The sequence below is a fragment of the Xenopus laevis genome, chromosome 9_10S (assembly GCF_017654675.1).
Source record: "Xenopus laevis strain J_2021 chromosome 9_10S, Xenopus_laevis_v10.1, whole genome shotgun sequence".
Lineage (NCBI taxonomy): Eukaryota > Metazoa > Chordata > Amphibia > Anura > Pipidae > Xenopus > Xenopus laevis.
In genome coordinates this window covers 60,613,440-60,636,962 of record NC_054388.1, presented here as the reverse complement: position 1 = coordinate 60,636,962, position 23,523 = coordinate 60,613,440, and positions in this window count along the sequence as shown.

Here is a 23,523-nt window from a genome sequence, read left to right as displayed (position 1 = left end):
ATGATTATAACAAGAAAGCTGCCAAATTTAGCTAGGGCTTTACTGCCTCATTGCCTTACATGTTTCTTCTAGTAAATGTCTCTTAGAGGTTATGTAAGAGCCACCTAGATTCCATTTTATTTCTGAGCACATATGCCCAGGCTCCCTTTTCAATTAATTTAATGGTTTCTTCCACACTTCCCAGTATCATGCTTTGAACTTGTGCTGTGGTAGCTCCCTTGCTTAAGGAAACGTATACATTGTATCATGAATACAATGGTTTTTTTCTGCGCATTGTGAATCAATATATATGGAAACAAGATGGACTTGTTGACTAGGAGTCATTTTATGCAGGGGCACAGACTTTTAAAAGGAAAAATAATGAGCTGAACAGAAAGGTCTATTTACTCTGAAGATAATTTGCTTTATTACAGATAACTGGGATCTGCATGAGGCTAGTGTCACACATTGGACTTTTCTCATCCAGGGCAAGTGGCCCATTTAATGCAAGAGATTCCTTCAATGAGAATCCTGCCTGTTTATGAGATCGTTGATGAAGACATTAAATTATTAATTATAATGTATCACTAGCAAGCCAATATTGCCCATTAATCTCCTTATATTAGATAATAGCAAGATTACTGATATAGCACTGGTAGGCAGAAATCTTTAAGAAGAATTCTGTTAATAGAAAGTTAATTCAGTGCTTATACTGTGAAGTCTTTAACTGGTATTAGCCGTTCTTGATTGCAGTTGCCCCTCACTGGGTTCACTCTGCTGGACTCTCCTATACAAAACAAATCTCTGTAGGGAAGAGAAAAAATGGATACTATGGTGCAGTAAACTTGATTAATTATAATAAAGTGTCAAGTTCAACAGTCTGTGCTGTGTTTTTTTTGTAAACCATGTTTAGAAAAGTGCCATGTGCTGTGGACCCTTCAGGTAAGTTAGACCAAGAATGTTAAGTCAGCCATCCTACAGTAAAATTACCTACATACCAAACTTTAAGGGGCGTATTTATCAAGTGTCAAATTTTGAATTGAAAAAACTTTTTTTGAATTCAAAAAGATCAACTGAAATTAAGTCAAAGGTTTTTTTTTGGTCGAATAGGTCTGTTTTTCGATCGAATAGGTCCATATTCGGCCGAATTCTAATTGTACGAATCGAAGGAATAGCAAATTCAATTAGAAGTTTTTCGATTTTTCAGAGTTCACCAATTGACTCCAAATAGGTACTAGGAGGCCCCCCATGGGCTAAAACAGAAATTCGGAAGGTTTTAGATGGCAAATGATCGAAGACAAATTTTTAAAGAGACAGTACATTTAAATTTCGATATTCAAATTCTCGAATTTTGTTCAAATTCGAATCGAATTTGGACTATTCCCTAGTCGAAGTACACAAAAAATAACTCGAAATCCGAATTTTTTCCATTCAAAAATTCACCTCAACCTTTGATAAATCTGCCCCTAAGAGTAAGTACACATCAACCAAGCTCATGCTGAGTCCATGGTGTCTCCAAGTATTCATGCAATATTCATGAAAGGAAGAAAAAAAAGCATATAATAGTGCAGACATATTTATTTAAAAATAATGTGCCCCCACAACTGGGTATGTTCACACAATAATAGGAAATTTAGAATGTTGCAATTAAAACAGGTAAATTGCCATTGCTCCTAAATAAATAATAAATATGTCTGCACTCTGATATGCTTTTTTTCCCTTTCATGAATATTGCACTTGGTACTTTATTATAATTTATCAAGGGGACTGCACAAGAAGAATTTCACTGAATACGTAATTAAGTTAAGGCTTCCTACATTGTATAGATTGGTGTGCCATTCTAGAGTTTTAAGAAAGGTTTAGGACTCCCGTCCATGGCACCACAACTAAAGAGAGACAGGAAGAGAAACAATAAAGAAGAGTACTTTCAGGTGCATCATAAGCACGTTGTTCTGATCATGCCGTGTCTTCATGTGTAGTTGTGCTCTTCTAGTTATATCAGTAGATTTTCAGGTGGCACACTATAGTCTGTCTTTATGATGTTTCACTAATAATCTTCCCATATCCATAGGAGATCAGTGGGCGTTCTGAAAACAGTTTGCCATATGTTTGATAATTTTGTAAAAAGCACCAATATTTATTTACAGCCCTTTTCACAAATTCTGAGAGATCACCATATGTTGAAACTAACAAGTCTTTACTCTACTGCTGTTCTATCCACTGTCGCCCTTCCATTCACTTTTGCATCCTCCTCTCTGACTATCAGCAAAACCATTAGAAACTGTTTTTTTAGGAAAGTCTAGTGGTATCTTTTAATATTCCTAAGCAATTTGACAAAGTGACACATATGCCAAAATGCTTGTATGGAGCAGTAGTACATGGTGTACTAAACCTATACATGTGTGGATAATGCTTTTAAGGGTGATGTTTATTTTAACATAGGTTAAAATAAACTGCCTGTGTGCAGTATCTTTAACAAATTTAGGCTACCAGTTTAATTGTTGCTATTTGTAGAAATTGAGCAAATTCAGAACCCATTACTACTTAGCCAGCACCACATCCTTAGAGGCAGATTTATCAAAGGTCGAGGTGAATTTTCAATGAAAAAGATTAGAATTTCAAGCTTTTTTTTGTGTACTTCAACTAGGGAATAGTCCAAATTCGATTTGAATTTGAAAAAAATTCAAAAAGTCCAAATTTATCATGTACTATCTCTTGTCGAATTGCTGTTTTAGCCTATGGGGGACCTCCTAGAACCTATTTGGAGTCAATTGGAGTCAAATTGAAGTTTTTTTGGGGGGAAACTTTGAATCGAATTTGATCAAATGCGCTATTCCTTCGATTCGTACAATTCGAATTTGTCCGAATATGGACCTATTCATTGAAAACTGACCCATTCGACCAAAAACAACCTTTGACTTAATTTCGGTTGGTATTTTTGAATTCGAATTTCGACATTTTTTCAGTTCGAAATTCGACCCTTGATAAATATGCCCTTTAATGTCAGACAAAATGAGAGAATACTTACAAATGTTGCTTACAAAGCCTAGAGCAAAGGGTTAACGCACATAAATAGGCCCATTGTGCCCTGTATATACACTGCACCCAAAATGTTGCACCCTGAGTTGCATATTTTTATGCTCCTAGAAACCTGTGTTCAGCACTGCTGCATCCAGCGTGGGCAATGGGTGTGAGCAAAGGGTGTCCCATGCAAGGCCCACTACATTCTGCCTCATTCAGATGTCTGGCCCATCACTCTATCTTGTCCATTTACAACCCATCAGTCATATAAAAGCCATTTATTTGACCTGAACCCAATCTAATCTAAACAACCACTTTCTTTTCTGTCTTGGTTTGTTCTGTATATTCTATCTTCCACCCACATACTCTTGCAACTCTAACCCGCCCAAGACAAAAATATACAGTATCCTGCAGACTTGGGGTTAACTTTCTTATTATCATCAGATTTCAGGATATGACTTGATTGTATGACTTTGTATTGATAGGATGATTATCCATAATATACACAGTGGTATAAGGAACATTTTGTGCTCTGCGTGAACTGAGATCCGACATCGCCTGGACTCAAGCAGATCATTTTCTGGTTATTGTCTCTGTTATACTTCATTCTTTGTTGGCATAATCAATCGACAATGTTTGATTTCGGCTTCATTTGCTTTTCTTTGTATTTGCTCAATTGATTTAATCCTGGAACCAGAAAGCTCATATTTACTGATTATACTGAGGAAACACACGGTAATTGGACAGAGAATAAACATTAATTATTGCCAGCTCTAGTCTGAGCTTTTGATCAAGTGCTGCTCTTTTGACACACATCAGGTTATTGTTCAATACAAAGAGTTTGTTCTATTTATTCTAAGTGGAAAATAAAATGATCCTGATCTATCAGTATGGAGTCCCTACACGCCAAACAGTGTTACATGGCAACAGACAGGGCGATAGCAATCAAACACAGTGTAATAGTGTCAGATAAATATAGGACGATTATAGCCATTCACCTTGCCTACATACCTTAGGACAATACCTAGGTAACAGATCTCATAATGAGCACAGCTTATTAAACTAGTTTATTAAATGGGTACTTAATGCAATTCACATTCATAAGCATGCCTCTTTTATATGAGGAGGTTATACATCTACATTTTAATTGGAAAATATACTTTATAAACAATTTTGTTTGTTGCTGTACAACTGCCTCTGCATAGACTTAGAAGATAGATGTAGAAGATTATTCATAGATGTATAAATAAATTCATATAGGCACTTTATACTTCTTGTGAGAATATTTAATACATGTGTAAGACGCAGCGGGAGAGTTCGGCGCTCTCTTACCTCCCAGTGCGTCTCATCCCTTCTACATTTATGCCGAGCGTCATGACATCATGGAGTGCCCAAGCTAGGCTTCAGTTTACTGTTCCTGTTTTTGACTGCTGCCTGACCCTCGTTTATGATTCCTGCCGCCTGCCTTTGATTCTTCATCTGTTTGACTACGTCTCTTCTAAATCCTTCCCAGTACCTTGTTTTTGGACTTATTCCTGAACCCTGCACTTCCTTGTTGGTTTTCCACAGAAGAAAGCCCAGGCCCCAAAAGGGCGTCGTTGAACACCGGAGACCACAGGATTAACCTGTGCATCCAAGTACACCCATCACTGCGCAAGGTTCTGATAACGAGATTATTACAACATGTTTTAGCTGCACAAGATATATAGAATAACATGAGATGTATCATCTATTGTATCATTATATTGATCACTTTAGTGATTTGAACATTTTTTTCACCAGGTATGGATTTGCAGCAGAATTTCACATTTCGCCATCTGCAAATTTTTGCACAAAAGTTTACCACAAAAAAGTCACCAAGGCAAAAAAAGTCACAGAGACAAAAAAATTGCCACAAGAAAAAAATGGCCATTGACCTTAATGCATTTGTAGGGAGAAAAACCCACATTTAAGAGAAAATTGTCTTTTGACTTCAATGCGTGAATATTTTAATGAATTTTTAAGCCTAAAAATATATCATTTTGTTTCACGGTGTACTTGTATACAGTTGAGAGGATGATACAATTTAGCTTAACGTTACAATATTATATTAAAGAATAATCCTCTCAAAAAATGTCCCACTGCAGCCCCAAGATATGTGAATAAGATAACAAGAGAATAAACTTGCCAAAAATGAACTTATTTATTTGCAAAAGTAGGCATCCCCATACAGTAAGGCCATAAATAAAACCCATTTCTCAAACAAGTTTTCCTTCTAAGAACGTTCTTTAACTTTGCTTAGGACACCACTGTTTGTATTGTACTGAGGGCAGCATTAATAGTAAACATGAATTAGGCCAAACAGTAGTTTATCCCTCTCAGTGATATATAATTGAACCAAGGGAATGTTTATTTTTTTACCTGGGTGAAAATCAGAAATCCGCTCATCCACTTAAATTCTTTGCTTTGTGTCCACACCAGTTCCACAAAGCAATGTGATTTTGTGATACAGAACTATAATGAGACCCCATGTGAATAAAGAACCCTGAAGCACAATGTATAATATAAAACCAGTCAAGATGTACAATAAAATAAATAATCTAATAAAACATGATACTCAAAGATGGAAAGAGGGTATGATAGCCGGGTTTTACATTTTAATAAACACATAATTAAATCTAAAAAAAAGAAAGTCTGCCTCCCTGGTAAGCTCTTGTAAAATCTTTGTGGGTATAAATGCAAACACCCACACCTCTAGAAATAACTGTTAACCTTTGCAAGACTACTCTTCTACCATTGTTAGACATTTCAGCATGATACAACCATTAATAGTATGTTGGTGTACGGTATGTTGAGATTTGGCTAAAGTTTGGTAAAGCAAACTTTCAAAAGGGAACCTGGATCTAAATAAAACTCTGGTGTTCCTAGCCCAGCACACACATCATGCTTTTACCCTTGACAATACATTAGAGCAGGGGTTCCCAACCTTTGTTACTGTGAGCCACATTTAAATGTAAAAAAAGAGTTGGAGAGCAACACAAGCATGATGCATCCATGGGGATGTCAAATACGGGCTGTGATTGGCTGTTTGGTAGCCTCTATGTGGACTGCCAGCCTACAGGAGGCTCTTTTTGGCAGTACACCTGTTTTTTATGCAACCAAAACTTGCCTCCAAGCCTGGAATTCAAAAATAATCACCTGCTTTGATGCCACTGGGAACAAAATGCAAGCAAGCTACTGGTTGGGGATCACTGCATTAGAGTATGTTAGAAGCTGTACTGTAGCATGATTTGATGCAATACTATGCAGCAAATTAAGCTTCTTGTGTAATATAAATATAGGTAGTTTAATGATGTAGCATGTGCTTGACAAGGTTACGATGCTAAATGAATATTATGTGTTATTAAAAACCCCAAATTCCCTTTATTAACCTTAGTACTAACATCAAACTTCTAACTACAAATACTGCTAAAAAATAAGTAAATATAACTTTCCTAAACAAAGGACACCTGTCTACCATGTGCCAGAATATCTGGAAGATAGGATTATTTGTTCCCCTTAGGCTTTATAAAAGAAACCAGAAAGTACTCATGTACTTTACTTTAAGCTGCACAGCTTGGTAACGAAGCAACACTTAATGGGACCCTGGTGTAATGACAGTCAGTCAGTCAGTGGCATACCCATAAGCCAGAGTTATCTAAACATGGGCCTAAGGGAGCTCAAACCAGTCTATATAGGGGGCTCAGCCTGAGGTATAACAGGCCTCATTAGTTTTATTATGTGTTATTTTTTCCTTCTTGTGTTCAGGATCTTGAACAGAAATCAACTTGGGTTTATGTTGCTTAGCTGTACTACAGCAGCATGACTATTATGGAAGCATTTTCATATTACATATGCTATTTAACCTAGAGGTTTATGCTGCCTTGCTGTATTACAGCAGATTGACAATTAAGGCAGCAGTTTCATATAATATATGTTATTTAACCTAGTTTTCCAGCTATAAAATAGTAGACAATAACCAAAAAAATCTGAAGACTGGCCCACTGGGATAATGGAAGAAATCCGAGTGGGCCCCAACTGTGGGGTAGGGGCAAAGGTGATCATTACCGGGGAGGGGAGTGCAGTAGCACGGTCCTGGAGGTCAGGTCCTCGGGAGGGGCCACTGGTCTCCAGTCTGACAGTAAAAAGAGAGGACATACTGCCATTTATGTGTTTAAAGTTTCCGACTCCAGATACAAAAAACATGGAGCCAGACACAGATCAGGTGAAATTCTCATGAGCCGCTGACCTGAGCGAGCTGGGGAAAGGTTTATTGAGCACCCAGTAGCAGAGATATGTAACAAACTAGCTCAAAAGAAATGCCTTGACCCCAAGACATCAGATACCAAGGACATACTGCTTGCACAGGGATGTTGAATGTCCTACAGTAATGGATTTGTATGAGCCCCTTGGGAAGTATTAGTATGAGCTCCTGCTTCCAAGCAGTCTCTGCTCTCCATTTTGCCATCCTTTACACTAACAACATGATCTGAAGTGTTTGCAAGTCAACAAAATACAGCAACTCAAGGCTACATATGGAAATAATTGAGGATATGTTAACAATGCAGCAATGGTGGGAGGTTGTAATCTGTTATAAAGATCTGGAGTTGGAGTCTCCACTGCTTCCTCCACTGGTGTATATACAGTATTTTCCCTTCCTGCTTTCTTTTATTTACAAAGTGCAAACACATCAGGTTCCACTACTCAGTGGGAATCAATACATATAGACGTTACATGCTGACTCTGCTGAGTCACACAATCAAACTAAATTGAATTGAAACATTGTACTTGTGCAGTGTTTTGGTCCATAACTAAGTTAGTTCTGCCGCACCAGCTAAACACATAATGAATGATTTAACTGCATATTTTGAAGCCAATTAATATACATTTTGCATTGATTCTTATACAGTCTTTTTGGCAACATTTTTCTATTAGGTAGGAATATTTATTCCACTATTTTATCACCTTCAAAAATCCTCTATTCATTTTGTTACATCCATCTATATACAGCATCTCTATCTCTCACTCTCTGCGCATATACCAAAACTTGAATGTATATCTCTCTTTTCACCTGAAAGTATACTGTATATCAGCCTCTGCCTCTCTACTTGTGTGTCTTTCTACAAATATTCCTATAAATCCATCTTTTTTAGCCTTCTACTTCAATTGGTCACATGATGCATCACATGGCAGCTGAGAAAGGGGTTGTTCCCTGAAAGCTTGTGCCACATTTCTACTGCAATAAATGTTTTAAAGGCATTTGCAGGTATTTATTGGTGTGCATTCTCCATAAACCATTGACATTTGAATATAACCACATATAATGTAACAACCTGACTTGATATTCAAACTGGAGGCTACACCTCAGCAGCTTAACCTTCCCAATACACCTACATACTGTGGCACCTAACTGGAACCTAATCCTCCAAGACAACTATCCCCTTCCATTTTCTTCTTCCCTTTTTGGCTGCCCCATAGGGCAGCCCACCACACCCTGCCTATTACTGTGGCAAAACCACCACGCTATCCCCTCCACCCCCTTGTTCCAATGACCCAAGGGTGGGAGGGAGGGTGGGAAGTTGTCTCCATGATCTAGGTAAAATGTCTGCCCCACTCTATAATAAACTCTGTTGCTCCTCCTTCACCTGCCCATACTATTAACTACAATCCCAATAATCCCCCATTTTGCCACTACAATGCAATCCCCCTCCCAGTCATAACCCTGTCACTTCACCCTTATGGCTCATTTTCCAGGTTCCTCTTGCTGTTGCTTACTAGTCCTGCCCATTTAACCTCTAGAGGCAGAAGTGTGTCATCCAGCATCTCTAAGGATTGGTTACCTTAAAGCTTGGTCTTGGACTCCTGTTCTGAGGCCTACCTCCTTTTCAAGCCATTTGACAGATCCACCTAATGCTATGATTGTGTCCAGAACGGTCGAATATTCGTCCAACATGATGGCGTCCATGAGCCACGTGGGAAGACACCGGTGCCTTGACACCGGTGCGATGATGTTGCACGCTTGATGCGAACATTTGAAATCAGAAGACACCAAGGTCACAGGTTCAATGCCCGATTATAGGACTTGTTTGTCTGCATTCCTGGGTGTTCCTAAATTCCTTGTATCCTGATTCTTGGACTTCTGAGTTTGACCTCTGATTGAACTCTGGACTTTGATTCTTTGCCGTCAGTCTATTAAACTATTGCCTTTTTGCCTGTATCCTGACTACATTTATTCTTGATCCCTTTGGTTACCGCAACTTGAACTTTGTTGAAGCTTCCTCCTTGGTCCGGACTTCTCCACTAGGAGCCGATAGGCCCCTGACAGGGCCCCCTGTGCTGTCTGTGTAACTGTGTTCCTTTATATCAATGTGTTTATCAATGAATGTATGCTTCTGCCTAATAATATATTTATCACTCTCTCTATAGATCTTTATATCATTAACACAGCTTAATTAACTGGCCCCTATTCTGTACCTGAGCAAATTAGATTTGCCTTAAGCAATAGCTCAAATGATTTATTTAATAACAGACCTACAAGTTATCGCCATTTAAAGGCACTATTATTGTATTATAGCTTGTGAGATGGCCAGGACATTAAGGGGCACATTTACTTTGCTCGAGTGAAGGAATAGAATAAAAAAAACTTTGAATTTTGAATTTTTTTTGGCTACTTCGACCTTCGACTACGACTTTGAATCGAACGTTTCGAACTAAAAATCGTTTAGAATATTCGACCATTCGATAGTCGAAGTACTGTCTCTTTAAAAAAAACTTTTACCCCCTATTTTGCCACCTAAAACCTACCGAGGTGCAATGTCAGCCTATGGGGAAGGTCCCCATAGGTTTTCCTATGTTTTTTTGGTTGTTAATTAACCCTCGATATTCGACCATATGTAAATCTGCTCCTAAATTTCATTCTTATTAATCCCTGTGATTCAGATGTTTCTACAGATGTCCTGTAATAAGGAGGCCACCATTAACCATTTATAAGTACAACTGAAGGCCTAGAAACAGAACTCAACATAAAACCCTAACCCCCATATGTAATAAAAGACACAGGAGCAGTAACCAGTAGCAACCAATAAGATGTTTTCGTTTAAACATGTGACCAGGAAATTCTATCTGCCAATTGGTTGCTATAGGTTACCGCCCCATGGCAAATTTAGTGCCTTTATTTACATAACCCCATATGTGTTTTTAGGAAACCTTTAGTGGGCTATTACAGCATTTTAACCAACAGGCAATACTTACAAGTAGGGATTGGAATAGATTGATTAAGATATAACTGTGGAAAAATTCTGGACATGGCAAGCTGTAGGTAAGAGAAGAGTTCCAAAAAATATAGAGTCAATAAAGAAGTGTATTAAGTTGTTCAAACCCAGAAAACAGTAAAGATGTCATATATAAACTTTATGTTCTAGGTGAAAGAATGCTAGCGTCAAAGCATTAATCTTCTTTGTGATATTCACCTGAAAAGGACGTCAAAGACTCTTTCCGCTTTAATGTTATATTTTATTATGGTTGCAAAAAATATGATTCATTTTATTCAGCATTTTTTCCCCTGGAACATTTGGCAGTTATAACACAGGCCTCTGCGCAGATAGGCAGATGTGTATAGAAGACTTCAGAGAATGGACGACTATTTCCGTGACTGCCTTGAGGCATTGTAAGAATGCAGAGTACTTAGCTGTGAGAATAAGACTTGGGACTGTTCTCCTTCCTCGCGTCAATCCTCACTCTTAAAAATTATACAACTGACAGCACCTGCTCTCCGGCTTTTCATCAGAGCATAGAACATTAATATTAATCAAATAATAGGTAGAAGTTTTTTTTATTTAAAAATCATATAGTCAAGGGGTGAATAGTTTCTAGGTGATAATGCATGTGTTTTCAAATTTATATATAGTCATGAATACTGGAAAAATGCTACTTTCAGATGCTTTTCAGCTTATACACATTTTCTTCAAATATATTGCAGTGACTGGTGGTCAATGCAGCATGCATGCTTCTATGGGGCAAATTTACTTACCTTCGAAGTTGAGCCAGCGTTGGCTTCAACGCACTCCGCCAGGCGTAGATTCGCCAGGGCTGTGCAAATTCACGAAGGTTCGAAGTTGCGCACAAGTTACTTGTCATTTACGAAGTTCCGCTAGCGTTGTTACGATTAGCAGTTCGAAGTTACACTAGCGAAGGCAAATTTGCATATGGCGTGCAGTTAAAGTACAATTGCCGTATATGCAGCAGCTAACACATTACACTACACAAGGCCAGGGAACCTTAAAAAATGTATTCTAATGCCCTACACATGTGCCCACAGTATATTTTAGGTGCCATATGTTATCAAATGTAGGGGGAAAGGAGGGTACCCTATCACCCTATAAAAAGTAAAAGACGCCAGCGTTTTTTCAACTTTTTTTGGACCATCCCTATCTACTCTATTGCACTTCGCCTGGTCTGAGGTGGCGAAGTAAAGTCTGGAGCAAGAGGTAATGTTCACGAAAATCGGTAACTTTGATGTCACGCTGCGAATTTTCGTTAGTGTTTGCCACTTCGTCCTTTAGTAAATTTGCCCCTACATCTCACCCTAAGTGGGTTTCAGGCTGTGGTCCCTTAGCTCATAACAAGTTACTGATATATAGAAATGTTGGGATAACAGTCACTCTGTTATAGTTCCAGGGGTACCCAGAGCAGCATATAAGCACTTACCCCAACTCTCACCCTAACTGTCCTTTAGGCTGGGTCCCTTTAGCTCATAACATATTTACGGATAAATAGAAACATTGGGGTAGCAGTAAACAGAGTTCCAGGGGTAATTTAATAATGGGTAATTTATGAAGCAGATCCGTAGGAACCTCTGCTCATAAAACAGCTGCCAATAGAAGACAATTAGGCTTCCCGCTCTCCCATTTTTACATATTTTGATTAATTTAGGGTTCATAAACTTCAGCAAACATTTTCTTACAGATTATGTCAAGATGAGGCCAACTAAATAGTCTTTTAAATACGATCAATGATTCATTTGGAGAGGGTATAGTTTGTACCACTCAGTGAAGGCTACAAACTATCCACTTAGGTCCTAACACCCAAGCAGAAGTCACAAAAGCAGTCATTTCCAATCTCATCTTAGATTCAGGAGAGTTGATGGCAGAAGGCAATGACAAAGGAGCTGAACAAACATTTTCCGCTTCAGAGTACATTGTCTTCCTCATCACTTATTACTGAATTTATTCTTTCAGAACATAGTAGAGACACAGAGTAGGGAAAAAATGTCATAAGTGATTTATTGTTCATTAATTTTAATAATAACTTAAATGAATACGTAATAGCGTAATTTTTCATTGTTCTGCATGCTGAGTGCCAGGAAGGTCTATTGCAATAGGTTACTTTGTTGCCGCCAGGTTGGATTTATGTAATAATGATAAGGCTTTTTAAAAGGCATCCGAATATCATACATTCTTTTTGGAAAGCCTCCAATGTCCCGCCAGTATGCCCTTATTAATAATGATGAATGAATGATTAACTCCTTTGCACTCTAGCTCTGCTCTGCCTGTCATCGTCATAATAATGTGCTACTGATTAATGCTTTGTATGTTGGATTTCTTAATGCACTTCATCCAGCTAATAGTGTTTGTATGCTTTCCAAGTAATGGGCATTTTAAAAATCTAGTCAAATCGGATCTCGAGGCAACCATATGACACATGACCTGGCCAGTGTTAAGGTCACCAGTTTTACCCTTAATCTGTATATAACATAATGATTACAATAACAACACTTGGAGCCCAGAATGGGTTAAAAAGGCTGCAGCTTTATTACCCACATCAGTATAAACAGCATGTAAGCATAACACCAACCAAATGGAGTGCTTGCCTAACCAATTACACCACAGAGTGAAGGGGCAACCACCATGCCAGGCACCCAAATGTGCTGCACCCGGATGGGTAAGTAGGAGTGAATGGCCTCACTCAAAATCGTATCTCCTGGGACCCTTACCTGGAGAGACATCAGCACACTCCACTGATAGGGGACTACTGCCCCATTACCTCAATCTGGCAAGCATTCCCCACTTACCCAGCTGCAATAGCAGCATACTTACAAACTTACCAACCTTCAAGGATTCCATAACACAGGGGCAGGAGGGCTGGGTGCTGCTCCCAGCTCGCTGATCCTGCAGACTGAAGGAATACCTGCCCAAAATGTTTCTTCCTACTTGGTAAGCCCTCCCCCTTTCTACTCCTAGCCAAACTTTAACCCCTTGCTCCCTCTGACCTGCCTAACCCGATCAAAGCTTCCCTCCCTCCAGTTACACTTGTCCGGGAAGCCCTGTTATAACAAGAGGGTTCTCACCTATCACTAGGGATGGGCAAATTTTTTCACCGCAAAAATCACGCCCATAGTCTTGTATGGCATTGTGCTTCAAAAGAAAAAGACGTGTGTCAAAAAAAATTTCGCCACGCAACAGAAATTTTTTGATGCCCACAGACTTTAATGGGCATCGCCGACATTTCGCCAGCGGCGAATTTTTGACGAAAATGGGTCAAATTCGCCAATCCCTACGCTATCACCAAAATCCCTATGCACATTTCACCACTAGGGCTTTCTGTTAGGGTTCTTGTAAAGCTTCTTCCTATCTTCCAGGAAGAAGCCCAAGTGGTGGAATGTGCTTCGGGAATCTTTGGTGATATATGATAACCCTCTTGTTATAATTATTGTATGGCTGCCTTGAGATCCTCTTTGGCTAGATCACTCCCTATACTCTAATTTAAGATTGAATAACAGGATATTTATACTTACCGTTAAATCTGTTTCTCTATATTCGAAAGGGGACACAGGGAACGATGGGGCTTAACCCGCCACACTGTACACTCTAATCAGTTTGTTCCAAAGCTGCTAACAGAAACTTTATAACATTATAACAATAACTGCCAGAACTGGTAACTAGGAAAGTATTCATTATTGACCAAACAGTCAAGGTCGACAGCTCACTGACGGATGGGAAGCCCTGTGTCCCCCTTTCGACTACAGTGAAACAGATTTAATGGTAAGTATAAAGATCCTGTTTTTTTTGCCATCTTAAGGGGGACACACGGACCGATGGGAACTTACCAAAGCAGTCCCAAAACAGCAGGGTGGGAGTGAGCCTAGACCGATGCTGCTAATTTACTTAAGTACTGATTGTAACACCTTTCGTCCGAGGGAGGCCTCAGCAGAAGAAAAGGTGTCAACATTGTAGAATTTGGTAAATGTATGAACGGATGACCAAGTAGCCGCCTTGCAGATCTGCTCTAAGGAGGTAGAGTTACTCCACGCCCAGGAGGCCCCCACCGATCTGGTGGAGTGAGCCAGAATTCCTTCTGGCGGTACTCTTACCTTTGCTGAATAGGCCTGCTTGATTGTCTCTCTGATCCACCGAGAGTTAGTCGTCTTTGAGGCTGCCTGTCCTCTGCGTGGACCAGAAGGAAGAACAAATAGCGATTGAGATCTTCTGAATGGCTTAGATTGTTCCATGTACCAACATAATGCTTTGACTACGTCTAGACTGTGCATTCTGTATTTCTTGCTATTCTTAGGTTCCAGACATAGACAAGGCACTACAATCTCTTGGTTCGCGTGGAATGAAGAAAGATTGGTTGGAACTGTAGTAGTACGGCTTTATCTTTATGAAAGGTTAGGAATGGAGGCTCACAGGACAGGGCACTGAGTTCAGACACTCTCCTAGTGGATAAAATTGCCATGAAGAATACTACTTTCCATGTAAGCCACGTAGTACGGCTTTATCTTTATGAAAGGTTAGGAATGGTGGCTCACAGGACAGGGCACTGAGTTCAGACACTCTCCTAGTGGATAAAATTGCCATGAGGAATACTACTTTCCATGTAAGCCACGTATCAGATATCAAGCTCATTGGTTCCAAAGGAGGATCGAGCAGTGCCTCCAGCACTAGGTTGAGATCCCATCCTACCACTGGTGGACGGAATGGAGGAGCTATATGAGCTACTCCCTGCAGAAAGGTGCGCATTGCATCCTCATTCACCAACCTATGTTGGAACAGGGCAGACCGACAGGGCAGACACCTGGACTTTGAGTGAACTAATCTTCAGACCCATTTGTAAACCTTGCTGTAGAAAGGCCAAGATTCTCGGATAGTTGAGTTCGGTGAAGCAAAGTACAGCTTCTCTACACCAGTTGGAATAGACGTTGGTACGACTTAGATAAAGATGACTTGCGTGCTTTTAACATTGTTGGAATGACTTCCTCTGCTAGTCCCCTACTCCGCCAGATGGATGCCTCAACAGCCATCCCATAAAAGCAAATAGTCTGGGATTGTGATGCACTGTTGGTCCTTGCTGAAGGAGGTCTGGTCTGTAATCCAGCTGAACTAGTTGCTCTATCGACATCTCCTGGAGATCTGAGAACCAAGTCCTCCACGGCCAAAAGGGAGCCACTACTATTACCATGGTCCGAGACTTCTTGATCATTTTTGAGGACTCGTGGCAGCATGGAAACACATATGCTAGGTTAAACTGCCAGTGCTGTGTCATGGCATCTACCCCTGTGGCTAGGGGGTCTCGGTAGTGGAATTTTGGCGCTTTACGATTGAGTCTGGATGCCATTAGGTCTATGCTTGGTTGTTCCCAGCTTCTTACTAGTTGTTGGAAGGCCTCTTGGTGCAGTTCCCATTCTGGGTGAGAAAGTCCGCCTTTGTTTTGGACAGTCCTGGAATATGTATGGCTGACAGCTTTACTGAGTTGAGTTCTGCCCAGTGCAGGATCTGACTGGCTTTCGCCAATGCCAACTGGCTTTGCATTCCTCCCTGGCAGTTTATGTACGCCACTGTAGTAACAGTGTACCATCATCATTTGGTTGGATAGTAGAGATTTTACCTCACTCTTGATTCTGGTCTGTTTGTCCTTTGGAAGACAATCTGCATCTCTGCATTGATTTCTAGCCACAGAAATGTCATCTGGTGACTCGGGTGTGGTTTGGACTTTTCCCAGTTGATGGTCCAGACAAAGTCCTGGAGAAGTAGCACTGTCTTGTAAAGATCCTCTCTGGCCTTTTCTATTGACCCTGCCCTCAATAGTAGATCATCTAAATAGGGAGTCATAGATATTTTCTGCAGTCTCATGGACGCTGCTGTAACCGCAATTAGTTTGGTGAACACCCTGGGGGCTGACGACAGGCCAAATGGTAATGCCACAAATTGGTTATACTTGTTCTTGAATGCAAAGCGAAGATAGTGATGGTGAGGAGGCCAGTTTGGAAGGTGGAGATATGCGTCTTTGATGTCTAGGGACATCAGCAACTGTCCTTGCTCCATTCTCCAAATCACTGACTGCAGTGTCTCCATTTTGAAGAGCACAGGTCAAATAAATTTGTTGAGGTCCATGAGATCTAACACAGACTGTGCCATTCTTCTTCGGAACCGTAAACAGATTAGAGAAGAAACCGGAGAATCTCTCTGGAGTTGGAACTGGAATGATCACTCCTGTTATCTCCATCTTCTCGCTTTTGTCGGATTTGACTGGGACCCTGGACATGATGATTCTGGGTGGGATAGATTTTATGTCCAGATGGTACCCTCCTAAAGTGTTTTCCCACACCCAGGCATCCGGCAAGTAATTTATATATACCTCCCGTAATCATAGTAACTTTCCTCTGATCCGTACAGACGATTCTGGAGGGTGTGCCCCATCAGGCGGATGTGGGATTGTCAGCTCAGGGCTTGTTGTAGGGCTTGTTGTTCTTCCATGTGGCACAGTCCTTATTATTGCCCTTGGAACAAAAGTGAGAGCATTGTGGGGAGCTGTGTCGCAGTGTGAAATGTCCACTCTGACCTGAAAAAACTTCCCTCGTCTGTTAGCTGTTGAGGTTCACCCTCTGGCTTGCGGGAGGAAGGTACTCTTACTCCCTGTTGCTTGGGAAATGAACGTCTCTAATTCCTCTCCAAACAATTTTTGTCCCTTGAAGGGAAGTGAGGTTAATGCTTTCTTAGAGCTAATATCTGCCTACTAATTATTTAGCCACAGTGTTCTGCGTGCAGCAATAGACAAGGCAGATGTGCATGCAGTAAGTTGTGAGGCATCTAAGGTAGTGTCACAGAGGTAACTTGATGACTCTGCGATAGCTTGTGCAGTCATTTTCAATTCAGCCGAAGGAACACTCTCTTGAATGTCTCTAATAAGCAACTCTGACCATGCTTGTATGGCCCTGGACACCCAGGCTGAGGCAAGACAAGGACGTAGCTTCTATCCAGCAGAGGAGAAGATTCCCCTTAAGAAATCCTCTGATCTTCTATCGGAAGGGTCCTTGAATGCTGCTGCGACAGTGACTGGCAGTGTGGTGGATTAACATAGTCTGGACACCGGTGCATCCACAGCCTGGGGTTTGACCATTTGTCAACCAGTTCCTTAGGGGTGAACACGGCAGCATGGGCAGTACACCAGGGTACATATGCCACATACCTCTCACACTGGCCAGACTGTCTGCGCTAAAGCCTCCAGAGTAGGAATTAGTCTGGGTGTCAATCTCCTCGTAGGGGTCTAACCCTTTTAAATACAGGTAATTCTGCTTTGGGTCTCACCCCGGTTGTCAGCCTCTTGCTGACCAAAGAATCTATCCTTGTGATGGGTATCCATCCTCCCAGGAGCAGGACACTTGAAAAACTGATTCGAGTGTACAGTGTGGGGGGTTAAGCCTGCTTGGGACACCCTTTAATTTAATTTGCAAGTGTCCTGCCTCCGTAGAATGGAGCTTAACTCCCATCATTCTCTGTGTCCCCCTTGAGATGGCAGAGAAAAGGTTTTTTTGTCTAATATATTCATTCTTTGGGGTTTAAGATCTATATTATTTGATTTATCATATTTTGTTGACTTTTAGATAAAACATTGAGAGTGTTAGAGGAATTTTTGCATTCTCTTTGTACCCGGGTACATAAAATTAGGCATTCATAAGAGGGATTGTTATTTATATCTTATATGTCCTTTTAAAATTGTGTGTATTTTATTCCATTTTTGTGATAATAAAGTGTCTATTTTTACGATTACCATTATTCCTGCTTGAGCCCTCGTGTCACGGTCGGCACCCTAAACCAGAACTAATGCCAAGCTCTCTGGTCTCAGCTCGGCTTCACCAGTAGTGTGACCGCCTTTGGCTTCGAGAGGAGCCCTCAGCGTACTCAGATGCCACCTGGACTTTTCGAGAGGAGCAAAGCGAGGAGTTCTGGCAAGCAAAGCGGCACGACTGTTGTAAAAGTCAGTTAGGCCAATGGTCTCGGTACAAATGGAACAGGCAAGAGAATCGTCAGACAGGCAGGGTCGAGGCAGGCAGATATCGAGAATCGTCAGGCAGGCATGGGTCAAACCGGGTTGTCAATCAAGGGATTTAGCAGGAAGAGTTGTCGAAGGCAGGCAGAGGTCAGGTTCCAGAGATCAGAATAGTCAAACAGGCAGGAAGGGGTCAAAACAGATAATCAGGATCAGATTTCAAACGGAATAGCAAAGCTAACAGCACCAGGAACAAATCCTATCACGGGCACAGTAAAAAACTAGAGATCGCTTTATATACCATTTGAATTTCGCGCCACTGCGCGCTGACGTCATCACGTCAGCGCGCATGCGCATAAAATACAGAAAGAGGCGCGCTCTAACTAACCGGCGCTTGCTGAAACGGTTTGATGCGCCGAGCGTCCTCGCCGAGGGGGCGGCAGGCGTCCCTGCCGTCCCCCCACTAGACCACCAGGGTAAGATTTTCTCACACCTCGTTATGGAATGTGTTGTGTTGTTAAATTTCATAGTAATGATTCTTGGAAGAGATCCCATTGTATGTACAATGTGAACAGATGATGTGGGATTAGAGTGCATTAACCTTTTTTTGTCCACTAGAATGTGTTTCTTTAGGGCTCTCACAGACAAGCAGTTTTATCTGCGCTCCCCTGCGTTGTGATTTCTTCTGTACAGCCGCAGGGGAGCGCAGGAGTGGACGCACTGAATTATTGTCAATGGAGCTGTACTCACACAGATGCATGTAAGCGGCAAAAGCAGGTTGGGACGCAGCATATTTAATTTTACCTGCGTTTGGCGCTTACATGCTTCTGTGTGAGTACAGCCCGATTGCCAATAATTTAGTGCGTCTTCTACTACGCTCCCCTTTGGCTGAATGGAAGAAAGCGCAACGCAGAGGAGCACAGGTAAAACCGCTCGTCTGTAAGAGCCCTTACAGAGGGCTGAGATGAATTCCTCGGTCAAAACAAGAATAATATCAGTTAACATTCACAGAGACAAATAACATTATTCAGAGAAATACTCTGCTACATTCATATAAGGTTTCGTACTACCATGAAGAAGACAAAGAATAGGAATAAGTAGAGTATTCCTACATTTAAGCGTGTTGCTGTTTTTTATGTATTATGTTTATTTGTTTCATCTACTCATGGCTAAGACTTCTGTCAACAACATATAATTGAGACTGACAGAAAAGGGCAGAGACTAACAAAAGAACTGTCAACAAAATTGTCAGGAAGGGTCACACCTTTTCTCTTTGAGTAGCATACTATATGCATGCAACACCAAATTCACCAAGACAAAATGTGAAATATACACAATAATCCCTAATTTTCATATTAGAAGATTGATATCTTTACAAGGTACACAAAACATTGGAGGCACAGTTTTTGCACAATCATTGTCCCAAGATGACATTTTGGTGCCAACATATAGATGACATATTGTAGCTTTGTCTTAGGCAGTGAGGTGCAACTAACATCATTTTTAAATTTGTTTTTGGATTTAGACGTTTGTCCACAATGAAATGTTTCAATTACAATTTTATGTGCCCATTTCATATCAGTAAACTATGCACTCTTGGTTGTGTCCTAAATTGCATTTGACACTACAATGGTGTTCGTAAATTAATTTTTGGGTTTCTGTAATCAAATTGCCTCTAAAAATAACATACAGAAATGATTTGTGCCATGCTATTGGCTGTACTTCACAAAAATGACACACCTATTTGTTGCCCAATCTGACCCCATATACTAAAGAATGCAAGTTGTGCACCAGTATTTAGCAGTATTTGGTATTAGATGCTGAATATCTGGGGAAAAATAAGTTGTAAAAATGTAAAAGACAAAAGTATACAGTACTTTCCAAAACCCACATTTTACTGTATTTGAAACAAAACTTGTGTTAAAAGTTGTGCACTAAAAGTTATTTGGGGAGTATGTCTTGTCCTGGAATTACTCTCTGATTAACTCACAGAGCAATAATGTTTTTTTATTCCTGGATCAATGCTATACAGTATGGCTTGGTTATGGGTGATTTAATTGATTTCTTGTCAAGGAAATCCTTAAATCTCTTCCTCAAGCATACGAGTGGATTGAAACTGTGCAATTATTTACATAATTAAGGAAGGTGGAGAACTGAAATGCCTTTTTTATTATGTATTATTGTATTATGCAGATGAAGCTAAATACACGTAATCGTCAATGGCAGAGAAGTCAGGGCTGTCATTTGATTGCTATGTACATCACGTTGCTTGTATGATCGCAAAAGCCCCAGGAACGCTGACACTTTTTCATGTATCAAAAGTTAATCAGATTTTCCAAGAGAAACTCTAGAAAGAGCATAATAAGCAAGAATTATGCAGTATCGACATTAAATAAAACTTTAATTGCTCTGGAGCTACCCAATATGTATCCTTCAAAGATTTCAGCCCTTATGTTTCTGCTCTTAAACTTCAAGATATGCAATAAATAATGTGACAAGTGACTTTTTATGTTGTTGATTTTGTATTTTCTTTGTGATGCAAAGAATCTAATTAAAGGTTCCATTCCATTACAGTGAGTTTCAGTGGCTTCCTGGAATGTGATTGTTTTTGAAGAATTGAACCAGATCCTGGTACAATTTATAGTCTGAGTTTTAATTTGTCACTTGTCACTGACAAGGGCAGAGTAAGGTTATTTGAGTCAATAGTAAATATAACTAGGTCTGCTCTTAAAATGAAACCTAGTAATCTCATGCTGTACTGATAGCAGAAGGCTCCTGTACAGAAGGGTTTAGAGTCTGATAACTAGCATGAAGATAAAAAATGAAATGGACCAGAGGTTCATCTATGAAATAATAGATGGGGTCATGTCCTCTGCAACTGTTATTTGCCTGAACAGATGAAGCAAACGTTATCTGACATCAAATGACACACCAACGCACAACATATCACAGCTATGATTCATTTTAAAATGGTGTATGAGTAAATCTAACTAGTGATGATCGATTTCTTTCCATGTATGGTTTCACTGTGAATTTCTGAGTTTCGACACGGGTGAAAAGTTTTACGGAATGGCCCACATGGTCAGTTTCATTTGTATCCAAAATTTTGCGCATGCATCAAAAATGTTGTGTGGTAGACAAATTGTTGCGTGTTCGATTAAATTGTCATGATAGACAAAAAAGTTGCCCATAGATTAAATGTTTTTTTACAGACAGATTCGCTCATCACTATATATGACAAACCATCTAAGCAAATCTGTATTTCTACAAAATCAGTGTCTAAAAATGAGTCTTGCCTTATTGTATGGTTTCCCTTTGAGTTATATGGCCTTAGATGGTGGATTGGTCTCTGTGAAAATGGGTTAAAATGGGGTATAGTCCATTCAGCTGGATGTGTGTCCTGTGGATGCCAAGGAGGATCCCATTGATTCAGGAACATTATGGAGTTCCCCTGACAATATATTGCAAAGCTTCTCCCTATGTTGTGCCTTGGTGTTCCATGTGATACCGTTTTATTCATTTGTGCAGGTTAATAATGACCACAGACCACAAGAATGACCAAAGGTTCCCCCCTCAGTCAGAATAGTAAATAGTGCTAGGCAATACAACAATATACAGAATGACACTGTGGTCCCCAGCATTTCATGACAGAACATTACCGGCAATTTATATAGAGAGATCCCTGCATTTTCATGACTCCTCTGTCGGAGGTGAATAAATGGTTTTAGAAGAACATTAAACACTTCAATGGAAGTCAGGCAGGAAAGCCCCAATCAATTATAACTATCCAGTGTTACGTTACAAGTAGAGGTTTATTTATTAAAGTCAGATTTTTTTCTGGTCTGAGTTTTAAACAGGAAAACACAGTTTTTTCGGAGGGAAAAAACCCTCAAATTTTCCATGATTTATTATAACCAGAGGCTATTAAAAGTCTGAATAAAGAAGAACTCCATGTCAAACTTGCCGAGGCCATGTATCAGATGTACCATTTTCAATTGGAAGATTTCAAGATATGCGCTGGATATCGTATAATTATCCAAATAATTTGTGGTTTTCCGGGTGATAATCAGCAAAAATGGTACCATTTTGATTTTTTTCACAATTTTATAGAGTCTTTTCCTGCACCAAATTTAATTTATTGATAAATACGATAAAAATGTAGATGAGAGTTTGGTCAAATTTTAGTAAATACCTCTGTAATGTTTAGTCCCTTAAGCAGTGAAAGATTCAGGGATTTTCAATGGTGTTAAGATCCTCAGTGGTGGAAGAGTCTTAAAATCCTGGTATCCACTAGTACTCTGTACACTCTGACAGGAAGCAAGTATTTAGTCAAGTTGAACATCCTATTAGTGTTATATATATGCCAAGCATGTTCCAGCCTGTTTAAGAACCACTGGATTGTGTGGGTGTAAACCTGGAAGACCTTCTTTCATAGAACCATGAGGCCCATCAGAGTAAGTAAGTGTTCTGCTACAGTAGATGGGAAGGTGATCAAAAATGGCTTACAAAATTGCATCATAGTAGAAAGAATTGCCATTTTTTTGTAGAAAATGCAATGTCTCAGAGCACATCACACTGTTGATATAAAATATTGCACTGCTAATAAAATTATCCACAATTTCTCATGGTGAATAATATAAAAATGTTTGTCGACAAGCCCATTTTTAACCCTAAACCACTCAGTAGGTCCTACAAATGGGAAAAGTGTCTATTTTGCTAATTATGTACTGTTGCTAGAAAAAAAAACATAAAAATGATCAAAGCCAACATCTGCAGAGAATTTAAATTGTGAATTTGCAGTTACAACTGTTTATATAAACCAGCCTTAATTATTTAATGCTGTGTGAAATTTTTCAAGAGAAAATGCAATGTGACAGCTGCCAAATTAATGGAGCTTTTTAGCAGATCAGAAGAACTGGAAAGCATTCTACAGATATCACCTGTTTTGGTACCTTTTGGGCACTTGACCATTCAGTAATACAAATCTAAAAATACCTGGAAGAACTGCAGTGCACACGTGTGTTGGAAATGTCAGACATGCTGAATGCAGAATTCCAACTAATGCAACAGCTGGCAGAATAAAGAGGGGTGAACAGACTGAAGGCAGGTATTCAGCTTGCAGCATTCCTGGACCAAATCCAATGTATAGATTCCTTTGAAAGCAAAAATGAAGACAATCTGACAGACTACTGAGTATTTTGATCCTTAGGGCAGATCACATGTATGTACAGATCATGCCAC